This window comes from Gekko japonicus, unplaced genomic scaffold (genome assembly GCF_001447785.1).
Source record: "Gekko japonicus isolate JY-2015 unplaced genomic scaffold, Gekko_japonicus_V1.1 scaffold229, whole genome shotgun sequence".
NCBI lineage: Eukaryota > Metazoa > Chordata > Lepidosauria > Squamata > Gekkonidae > Gekko > Gekko japonicus.
The window spans coordinates 901,422-911,752 of record NW_015166426.1 but is presented as its reverse complement, the minus strand read 5'-3'; the positions used below and the strand labels follow the sequence as shown (position 1 = coordinate 911,752).

Below are 10,331 nucleotides of genomic sequence, written 5' to 3'. Positions count from 1 at the left end.
GAGAAAGAAAGGCTGTGGTGGGGAGGAAGAGAATGGGGGGGAGAAGTATTTTTTTTTTAACATTAAACAAGCGCACCAAGCTCAGCACGGGTCTTCTGGCGGGGTTACGGGCTCTTTCTGAATGGCTGCGTTACAAATTGTAAATTTAAATTGGTCGCCGGATTAAAAATTGTACTGGTTGTCTTGTGCCTCTGGCCCTGGCCCAGCCCCAGCCCCCCCCCCCCGGGAAATTGGAAAGTCTACGCCCCTGCAAGCCCTTGGTCAACTGTCCCCAAGAACAAGCAGGATCCACCATGCCTTATAAACTGGATCTTCTAAAGAGTATAAGCAACTTGTCTCACCTGCCTGTCTTGGACTATGATGCTCACTTCTGGCCCTTTTGTCCTTCAGCTGTTTGTTCTGTCTGCTTTGGTACACACTATTTACCTCTGGAAACAGAGGTGGCTCCCATTGTCCTTGAAACTCTGAAAGCTGACCACCTGGGGCTGGGGCTGCACTGAGCCCTGATGGAATTTTCGTTGCGGTCTACTCAGCATCAGTGTTCCCTCTAAGCTGAGTTGGTGTGAGCTAGCTCACAGTTTTTTAGCCCCTGGCTCACACATTTTGGTCTTCGCTCAGGAAGGATGGCTCCAGAGCAAACTAATTTATGCAGTAGCCAAATCGCTCACTCACAGCTTTAATGCCAGTGGCTCACTAAGCAGAATTTTTGCTCACAAGACTCCGCAGCTTAGAGGGAGCATTGCTCAGCATATCAATTTTTTCCTAAACAGTAGAGTTGCCAGTTCCTTACAATGGACATATTGTGAACAAGCATGTAGACAATGGTGACCCATTAGAAATCATATACCTGGACTTTCAAAAGGCTTTTGACAAGGTGCCTCACCAAAGACCTCTGAGTAAATGTAGCAGTCATGGGATAAGAGGACAGGTTCTCTTATGGATTAAAAACTGGTTACATGACAAGAAGCAAAGACTCAATGGACAGTTCTCACAATGGAGGGAAGTAAGCAGTGGGGTCCCGCAAGGATCAGTACTGGGGCCGGTACTATTTAATTTATTCATCAGTGAGCTGGACCTGGGGGTGATTAACTGTAGTGGTCAAGTCTGCAGATGGCATGAAATTATTCAGGCTGGTGAAAACCAAGGCTGACTGTGAAGTGCTCCAAGAGGACCTCCACAAACTGGGTGAGTGGGTGACAATGTGGCAAATGAAGTTCAATATTGGTAACTGTAAAGTGATGCACATTGGGACAAAAAAATCCCAACTTCAAGTATAGGCTAAAGGGGTCTGACCTTGCTGAGCCTAAGAGGGAAAAAGATCTTGGGGCTGTAGTGGATAATGCAATGAAAGTGTCGACCCAGCATGCTGCAGCTGTTGAAAAGGCAAACTCCACGTTAGGGATTATTAGGAAATGGATTGAGAATAAAACGGCCAATATTGTAATGCCTTTGTATAGATCTATGGTGCTGCCTCATTTGAAATGCTGTGTACAGTTCTGGTCCCCGTATCTCAAAAAGAACATTGCAGAGCTGGAAAAAGTACAGAGGAGGGCAACCAAAGCTGCCGTCAGACCGGAGGTTAGAAACAGCTTCATTGCTGTTGCCCTGTGGATTTAAACTGCAGGTTCAGACAGCAACATCTGCCTCCTGTCTCTCAGCAGGAGTTTCCAGGCACTGGGGACAATCCAGTCTTTATGGCCATCCATGGTTTCACAATGTACTTCCCAATGTCTGATAGTGTCATTTGCGCATTCAAGCTGTTTGGGAAGGGAAGCTTCTGGTTTCTGGCTGACATTTTTTTTTTCCCCTTCCCAATGTGTGCTTACCCACTTATTCAGCGCTGGCGAATAAGCAGTTTTGCACATGCGCACAAAGACCTTCAAACCAACAGAAGTTGCCCAACACCCCCCACCCACCCCCCTGGAGACTGCACAGCTGATGTCTTTTCTTTCTTTTTTTTAATGTCAGGGGCATTGCAGGGCGATGCTCTGGTTTGATGGCAAAACTCTATGGTTTGAAGCCAGTTTTACCAGAGTTTTGCCCTCAAACCAGAGCAGCTCCACACAACATCCCCGATGTGATGATCTGGGTGATATCCTAGAATGCCTCCCAAATCCCACCACTGGCACGACGAGGGGACCATAGTAATATGTACTGATTGCTTTCCCCCCAATAAGTGCTCTATATGGTATGTTCACATGTTACTTCCTGAGCAGATGTACCTCTGGTTCTCAATTCAGTCTCTAACGCATCATAAATGATGTCTGATTGGTCAACCACACCATGAGTTCAGGGTGTGGGTAGGGTGTCTGATTCGGAGAATTTAGAGGCATGGCCAGACTGTGCCAAGCCTGTAGTCTGACTGCAGCCCATTAAGAGGTTGGAGCACCTTCCCTATGAGGAAAGGCTGAAGAGTCTGGGACTTTTCAGTTTAGAAAAGCGACGACTAAGGGGGCACATGACAGAGGTTTATAAAATTATGCATGGGATGGAGAGAGTTGACAAAGAGAATTTGTTTTCTCCCTTTCCCAAAACACTAGAACTTGAGGGCATCCCATGAAACTGATGGGCAGTAGGTTCAGGGCAGACAAAAATAAATACTACTTTACACAGAGAGTGAGTAAAATGTGGAATTTTCTGCCAGAGGATATAGTGATGGCCACAGGAATAAACAACTTTAAAGAGGGATTAGATAGATTCAAGGAGGGTAAGTCTATCAATGGCTAGCGACCATGGTTTCTGAGGAGTACCTCCACATTCAGAGGCCCTAATTCTCTGAATCCCAGAGCCAGGAGACAACATCAGGGGAAGGTGTCTGCCTCTATGCTCTGTTGTTGGCCATGCAGGCTGGCCACTGTGTGAGACAGGATGCGGGAATAATAGACCATTGGTCTAATCCAGCAGGGCCCTTCTTATGTTCTTATATTCTAATTTGTGACTGTTTTCAGAAAATGTGCTCTACTACAGTCTCAGTTCTAATTGACAAAGCTGTGCTATTTCTTTGAAAGATTAGGCCTGAAGTGATTTCTGTTATCTAATTCTGACATTTCTATACCAGATGTTTCCCGTTCGGCCTGGTTGCTAATTTTGAATTTCCTTTAATATAGGATAGGGGCTGGCAATCGTCAGATAATACTCTTTTATCTGAGCACTGTAAAATATTCCAATAAGACTGATGTTGTATAAGTGGCAGCCCACATTTTTTTTTCTATTGGTATCATGGAGTCTGTTGATAGCAACACCAAGAATCAGGAGCTCTTTCTCCCTACTGATGGCTATGCACACACAAACTTGCCATTCATTTGGCTGGATAGCTTCTGCCATTTATTTATTTATTATCGTATTTCTATCCCACCCTCCCCGCGAACGGGCTCAGGGCGGCTCACAGACATTCACCCTCCCAAATCAGCCAAATGTATTAGCTTACCTCACTGGCCCTTGGATTTAAATACAGGTGTATCTTGAAGGGTACCAAACTCAGGGGAAGCATGAAATCTCAGACTAGCCCAATCTTGTCACATCTCAGAGGCTAAGCAGGATCCAAGGTTGCCAGTCCCCCCCCCCAGTTTTTGAGGCTTCTGCCCGCCGTCGGCCAACTGGCCTGTGGGGGAAACCCTGCCCCCAAACAGCAACATCATTGTGCGATGTCCCCAACATGATGACATCACCTGGAAGTGATGTCAACATGTCAGGGGCATTGCAGGGCGACGCTCTGGTTTGAGGGCAAAACTCTATGGTTTGAAGCCAGTTTTACCAGAGTTTTGCTCTCAAACCAGAGCAGCGCCACATAACATCCCCGATGTGATGACGTCACTTCTGGGTGATATCCTAGAATGCCTCCCAAATCCCACCACTGGCACGATGAGGGGACCTGGCAACCCTAGCAGGGTCAGCCCTGGTTAGTATTTATATGAGAAATCATCTAGGAAGTCCAGGGCTGCTATTTGTCCCTTGCCCTGAAAACCCCATGGGGTCATCTACGGGGTCACCATAAGTGGGCTGTGACTTGATGGAACTTTCCACCATGAAGCACGCACACACAATCATCACGCTGGCATCTAGATTGCTCCCAGTCCCCTTCCATTTGGTGAGGAGAGAAGGGGCTTGCATGCGATCTGACATAGTAATATTTAAAGCTTCTAGGAAGGACTGAACTCTGGAGTCTTCTAAAGAACAGTTTTTGCAATAAGCATAATTCACTTTCTTACAGCCTAAAAAGATTACGATAGTGTTCTTTTTGCAATTGCTCAACTACTGACTGTTCAAAGCAAAAAAAAATATCTCTTGAGCATTTGCATAGGTGTACCTGGAAATAATAATTTTATCTATATAAACTGAGAGTGTTAGAAGAGAGCCAAAGGCAAAACTGTGTACAGTCTGAGCCACTGGGATAATATCACTTTTGGGGGCCGAAGGATTCTTGTATTTATAACTGCATAATCATATGTGAAATTATGCAGACTACACAGAGACCCCCACAATTTGAACCTCAAAGGCAAGTTGTCAAAACATCACAATAAATGAAGCATATGAATAAATAAAAATCAACCAAGAAGATAATATATCAAAACTGTTGTCTGTAGTGCACCTTGAATTGGCAATGCCCTGGGACTTTTCTCATCTAGCTAGCCTTTTTCAATATTTCTTCCTTGGTTTTGAGCTGTTCTTATCTTGTACAAAAAGTCCAATTGCAGGAGCGATTTAAGTTCCAGTTTGTTATAATCAATGCAAGCAACCACCCACCAGTACAAGGCAAAATAAACTGCAGTGTAGGTATGCCCTCTGTCTCATTAGATCTCCATTCATTCCCAGAGAGAAAAAGGAAGAGATTATATTTTCCCACCCCCAAAAACATGATTGCATATTACTGTTGCATCAGAACACCTTCCATGTAAAACCAATAATTAGCAACACGCAGAGTCCCTGACTTGTCTCCCTTTCAAAACACATCACAGCTTTTAAGATGTTTTTATTTCATTGACTGGTTAAATTGCAGGTTTATTAAAATATGCAATAACCTTTCACTAGTTGGACAGTTTGCAGAACTTCCCTCTCCCTCACCCTTCCCTATCTCAATTAAGAAAGCAAGCTGGATTCCTTTCCTTGATGCTGGAAAATAAATCTGGATTTTTTGGGAGTGGGGGTCGCTCTTTTGTTCAGTGCGGTGAGACTCTTGATTCAGTTTTATCTCCTTTGGCAGTGCATTCCACTGCCTGATTTTATGTGCCCTTTTGTCATCTGTATTATCCCAAGGGAACACAAATGACTGCAGCTTTCATTATAGACCATAATTCAGCCATCTGTGGCTTGGGCAATTAATTTGTTTTGAAGATAGGATCTAAGGGCTTAACCTAGTTTTCGAAGAGGTCCTGCAAGCCAACAGAAGCAGAAGAGGGCCACAGGTTTTGTGGTGTTGCGAAACCAGAGCTGATCTGTAACGACTGCTGTTTCAGGCTGGGGTTTCTGTTTGTTTGTTTTTATCTCTAGTCCCAAAAGGGCCATTGTGACAGATGGAGCCAAGTCCACCCCTTTTTACCTGTTCTTCCAGTCATCCTTTTACCATGTTGGTGTAGTAGACAGGGAGACAGACAGAAAGAGCCAATCTAGGCCCTTTGAATCTTTGGAGGGAGAGGTAAGGGGTAGGAAGAAAAGAGAAGCTTCACTCTCACTTGGATAGACAGGCTATAGAAGTCCTTTATACAGGGATTTGACTCTCAGAGTCCCTCCAGGTGGAGGTGGACTGGAGGCCAAACTAGACATGACAGAGGAAGCTGCTGCCATTTTAAAGTCATTTAAAAATGCCACAAGGGTCCAATCCTGATCAGGCCAGGCTAGGGTTGCCAAATCCAAATTGTCCAGGAGCGGGGGGCTCCCGGACGGCGTCCTCTTCATGCGCGCCTCAAATGGTGTGGCCCCGCCCCCAGCGTGCGACATCACTTCCGGGTGACGCACACACGGGGGTGGGGTTTCCCCCGGGCCCCGATTCCACGGGAGTGGGAATCGGGGCTCGAAACCGGGGGGGAATTCCGCCCCCCGGGGGGTTTGGGAACCCTACGCCAGGCCCACAATGTGGTGCTGTTGTTTCTCGCGTATTCGAAAAACTCTTACATGCTACCATCAAGGAAACAATGGCACTGTATTGAGTGGGGACTCTTAATTTTTATATTATCCCCAAAAGCTCAGTATGTAAACTGCTCTTACATCTAGAAACACCACTAGAACTGGGTACAAGGAAACCATAATGAGGCTATATGAAAGCCACCAGAATGCGCCTCCCAGCACTACCTCAGCAAATGCTGGAAGATTCTGGAAGATTTGGTGGTGGTACCTTGGGCGGGTGGAGTTTGGGGAAGATGTGATGTCATTTCCAGGTGATGTTTGGAGCTGCTTCCCTTTGTCTCTGTGGTCTTTACCACTGACTATAGAAGAAACTCCTAGAGTGTCAGTGTGGAGAGGTAATTTTTTTCTTCCACTCTTCAGTTCTTCAGGGTGGAAAACAGTGCCTGGTGGCAGGTAATTCCCTGCCCTGAGTGGGTAAATAGGAGACTTACACTGGAGGGATTTCATTTCCCCCCCAGCCCCAAGTCATAGAGTTCCACTAAAAACAAATAACTATTTTTTAAAAATCCACAACTGCATAGATATTTATAATTAGGATTGTAAAGCTGTGCAATCCCCAAATTCTCAAAACCATATACTTAATTGTCATAGAAACTAATATTGTCAATGTAAAATTACAGGCTATAATTTGGTACAGAAGGGATACAATATAACAAGAATATAGACTGTAAAAATGTCTTGCTCCAGTATGTTTAGTGGAATCAGATAAAGCCATAAGAATTTACAGAACGTGCTTCTGATTTATTATAGCGACATTATTCAATTTGAAAACACTTCAGGAATAATAAATAGTGTGTGTATTGTGCTACTCTACTCAGTTAACCATAGCACCTTCCTCTACCACAATATGTCTTTGTCTGAAACAAGATGCTCTTCTGTCATGTGAAGATTCTCCTCCCTCCTTATGACAAAGTCTCCTTATGACAGACGAATATGACAATTTTTTGCTAAATGGAGCAGTTGCGCATCACCCACTATCATTACCTAGAAAAAGTTCTCACCACCCTTACATGCATTCTATTACACAGGAAGTCTAGACTTAACATGGGAGGTTTTGGAATCGAATGAAGATTGTCAAAGAAATAACTGTGACAACGCTCAAAAACAGATGTTGTAAATACTTCAGATTTCACTGAGGCTTCCAGTCTTACTGTGATGGAACCACAGGTTTTCACAATGAACACCTAATTTCTTAAACGCAGCTTGTGTGTTCCATTGCATCAAGCCCATACCTTTGCTTAATATGCTTTTTCAAACAGTGTAACTATCTCACATCTTATAATGACAGCATGGCCCTGACCTGGATAGCCCAGGCAAGCCTGATCTTGTCAAATCTCGGAAGCTAAGCAGGGTCCACTCTGGCAAGTACTTAGATGGGAGACCTCCTTGGAATACCAGCAGTCGGGAGGCGGGGGCAGGTTTAATTCAGCCACTTCTCTGAATATCCTCCAGGCCCCCAGTAGGGGTCAGTCACTAGAGGTGGCCATGACTTCCAGGTACACACACACGGACATATGGGGGGGAGAACCCCCAAACCCCAACAACAACAACAACACCATGACAGCATGGAGTTGGGAAATATGAATATTATTCTGTCCTAGATAGGGTCTAAAACATCTAAGCCAGCTTGGGGGGGGGACCCAGGTTGAGCATATACCCCCCCCTTCTGCAAGTAATTTAATGTCTGAGTGTGGCAAGAGATATGAGGTACTTGGGAACATCAACTCCAGATGAACAAAGACTACCTATCTCCCTTTTGCAGATAATGCAAAGCCTTGGCATGGTCAAAGGTGCAGGTCAAAAAGTCAGAGCCAAAGGGCTTTTGACCTTTCGCTTGTAGATTGCAGCCCTGCCACCTCTGGCCCTGTGCTGTAGAGCCTTCACCAGCTTGGGACCTTCTTGTGGCTAATTCCTGCTTGAAGCTTATATTAGGAGTCTGTTGGGGAGTATGTGTGTTTTAATAAACTGTATTTTAGGGGGGGGGGTAGTTTCATTTTGTAATTTGCTTTGGCCCTGACTTGGATGGCCCAGGCTAGCCTGACCTCATCAGATTTTGAAGCCTAGCAGTGACAGCCCTGTTGAGTACTTGGATGGGAGACCACCAAGAACGCCCAGGGTTGTTGCACTGAGGCAGACAATGGCAGCCCACTTCTGTTGTCTCTTGCCTTGAAAACCCTACAGGGTCTCTATACATCTGCTGTGCCCATGGCACTTTCCCCCAGCAGTCGGCTTTGAAGGGATAAAAGGGATGAAGAAAAGAGGGATAAATATATTCTAAACAAATAAACAGAAGGTGCGAACCACAGAAGCAGAATGTGTGTGTGCAAACAGACTAAGCTGACTTTATGCTTGTGCTGCAGTTTCCACTTTTCTGTTTGAAACATGTCTTGTCTGTTGAACTGTGGGAACTGGATGTAGCCAACAGGATCTGTGTAATATCTCCTCTGAGGGAAATGTTTCTAAGCATAGCTATGCCCCTGAGCCCTGAGTAAGGGATATATGGTTTACAGTAGAACAAAGTCACGGGGCCTTTCACATTGAAAGAAACCCTTGGGCAAAGAAGGGCATTTGCAAGCTGTTGAGGCACTCGGATCCCACTACACCATACCATTTACACATTCACAACTTGTGAGAAATTATCTCGCTAGTCTAGCCCACAGGTGAAGAAGCACATTAGGAGAATTAGAAGTGAGTCTGAAATCAGAAATTGTCCCAAACTGATTGATGCCAGAATATATTCATAAGCATCTGGTATGAAATTAAAGTTCTGCAGTGATTTCAACTGAACAATAAACCCATTAAAGGCCGAGTGCTGATAGGGCAGTTGAGCACACAGAAAGGGGAAAATCTGCCTGCTGTGCCCATACCAACAAGGTCATTAGGCAAAATGGCCCTCCAGCATAGTGTGAAACAGGATGCCAGACTAGGTGGACCACTGGTCTGATCCAGCAGAGCTCTTCTTATTATGTTCATGAAAGAAATAAACTGACTTGCACCTCAACAGCTGTATGGAGTTGGTTCATTAGGGTCAATGACCTCCCCTTTTCTTGTCTTCCCAATTGTATGGAAGAGTCTACACAGTGGTATGTATGGATGGAATTGGGCTGTCAGAGCTAGACTTTGGGGGAAATGCCCAGGGTCCTGGCCATCCTGACTCAGCAGCCCCCTCCTCCAGTGCTGGTTCTAAGCTGGAGATGGGCAGGTACCCAATCTGTCTTCTTGATTCCTCTATTTCCTTGCCACATCTCCACATGTATTCCGGGGAGCATCAAGTATCAGGCATTTCAGAAACTACAGTTTCCGAAAGGTGCTTGGCAGGGAAAAGAGAAGAAGACAGCTAGTGAATTCCTCCTTTGAGTCACAGAGACTGAGCAGGCTAATTTATCCCTCATGTCCCGCTACCCCCCATTTTTGGTTTTCTCTAACATTCAGCTGCTCTCAACATTCCATTCCTACTGGAGCAATTCCACAAGTTATCACTTGGCCAATTGTTTAGGGGTTTCTCCCCCCCCCACTTTGCTTTTTCAGATGGTGGTCATCTTTTTGGCATACCCAAGTAGACAGAGACCTTAGCCTAATATGCGGTTGAGCCCAATTGCTGCCATCATCATCCATGGAAGGACCATCAGGTTTAGAAGCAGATATAGTAGGCAGTATCCTTTCCCCATGTATCCTCTTCCCTATTGGTCTGCTTCTCTTTATGATCCCCCCCATGAGCATTCCTGGATCTACACAGAGGAACAGAAAAGAGGGTCAGTGGGCTAGAGGGAAGACGGAATAAACTGACTCTTTTCCTCAACGGGATTGAGCTTGTGGAACAGGAAAGAGAAGTGATTTCACTTCCTTGTTCTCCTCATTCCAGCCCAACCCCACAAGCTGCATGGCTGTCCCTCCTTATGAGTCCTATGACATTAAGAATGGTCTTTCCTGGAATCAAAAGAACAGCAAAAACAATCAGGAAGACAGAAAAATAAGGAGTCCTTTGCACAGAGTGGTGGTATACTGGCGAGTGATCATACAGAAGCAAGGAGAACTGGCCTTTGTCCTGGCCAGTGAGCCAAGGACTGGTGGGAAGTGGGAGAACCCAGCAGAAATGTATTATTTTTATTTATTTACAAAAATGTGTATGCTGCCTTACTGCCCTAGGTGGCTAACAATTTAAAACATCTCTCTCTCTCTCTCTCTCTCTCTCTCTCTCTCTCTCTCTCTCT

The 10,331-nt window shown here is 45.2% G+C and overlaps 1 protein-coding gene across 1 annotated transcript in view; it reads right to left on the bottom strand.

Annotated features, from left to right (window-relative positions):
- The window catches only part of LOC107110907 (glutamate receptor ionotropic, delta-2-like), a 1,200,243-nt gene that overhangs the window by 696,264 nt on the left and 493,648 nt on the right, over positions 1 to 10,331 (bottom strand).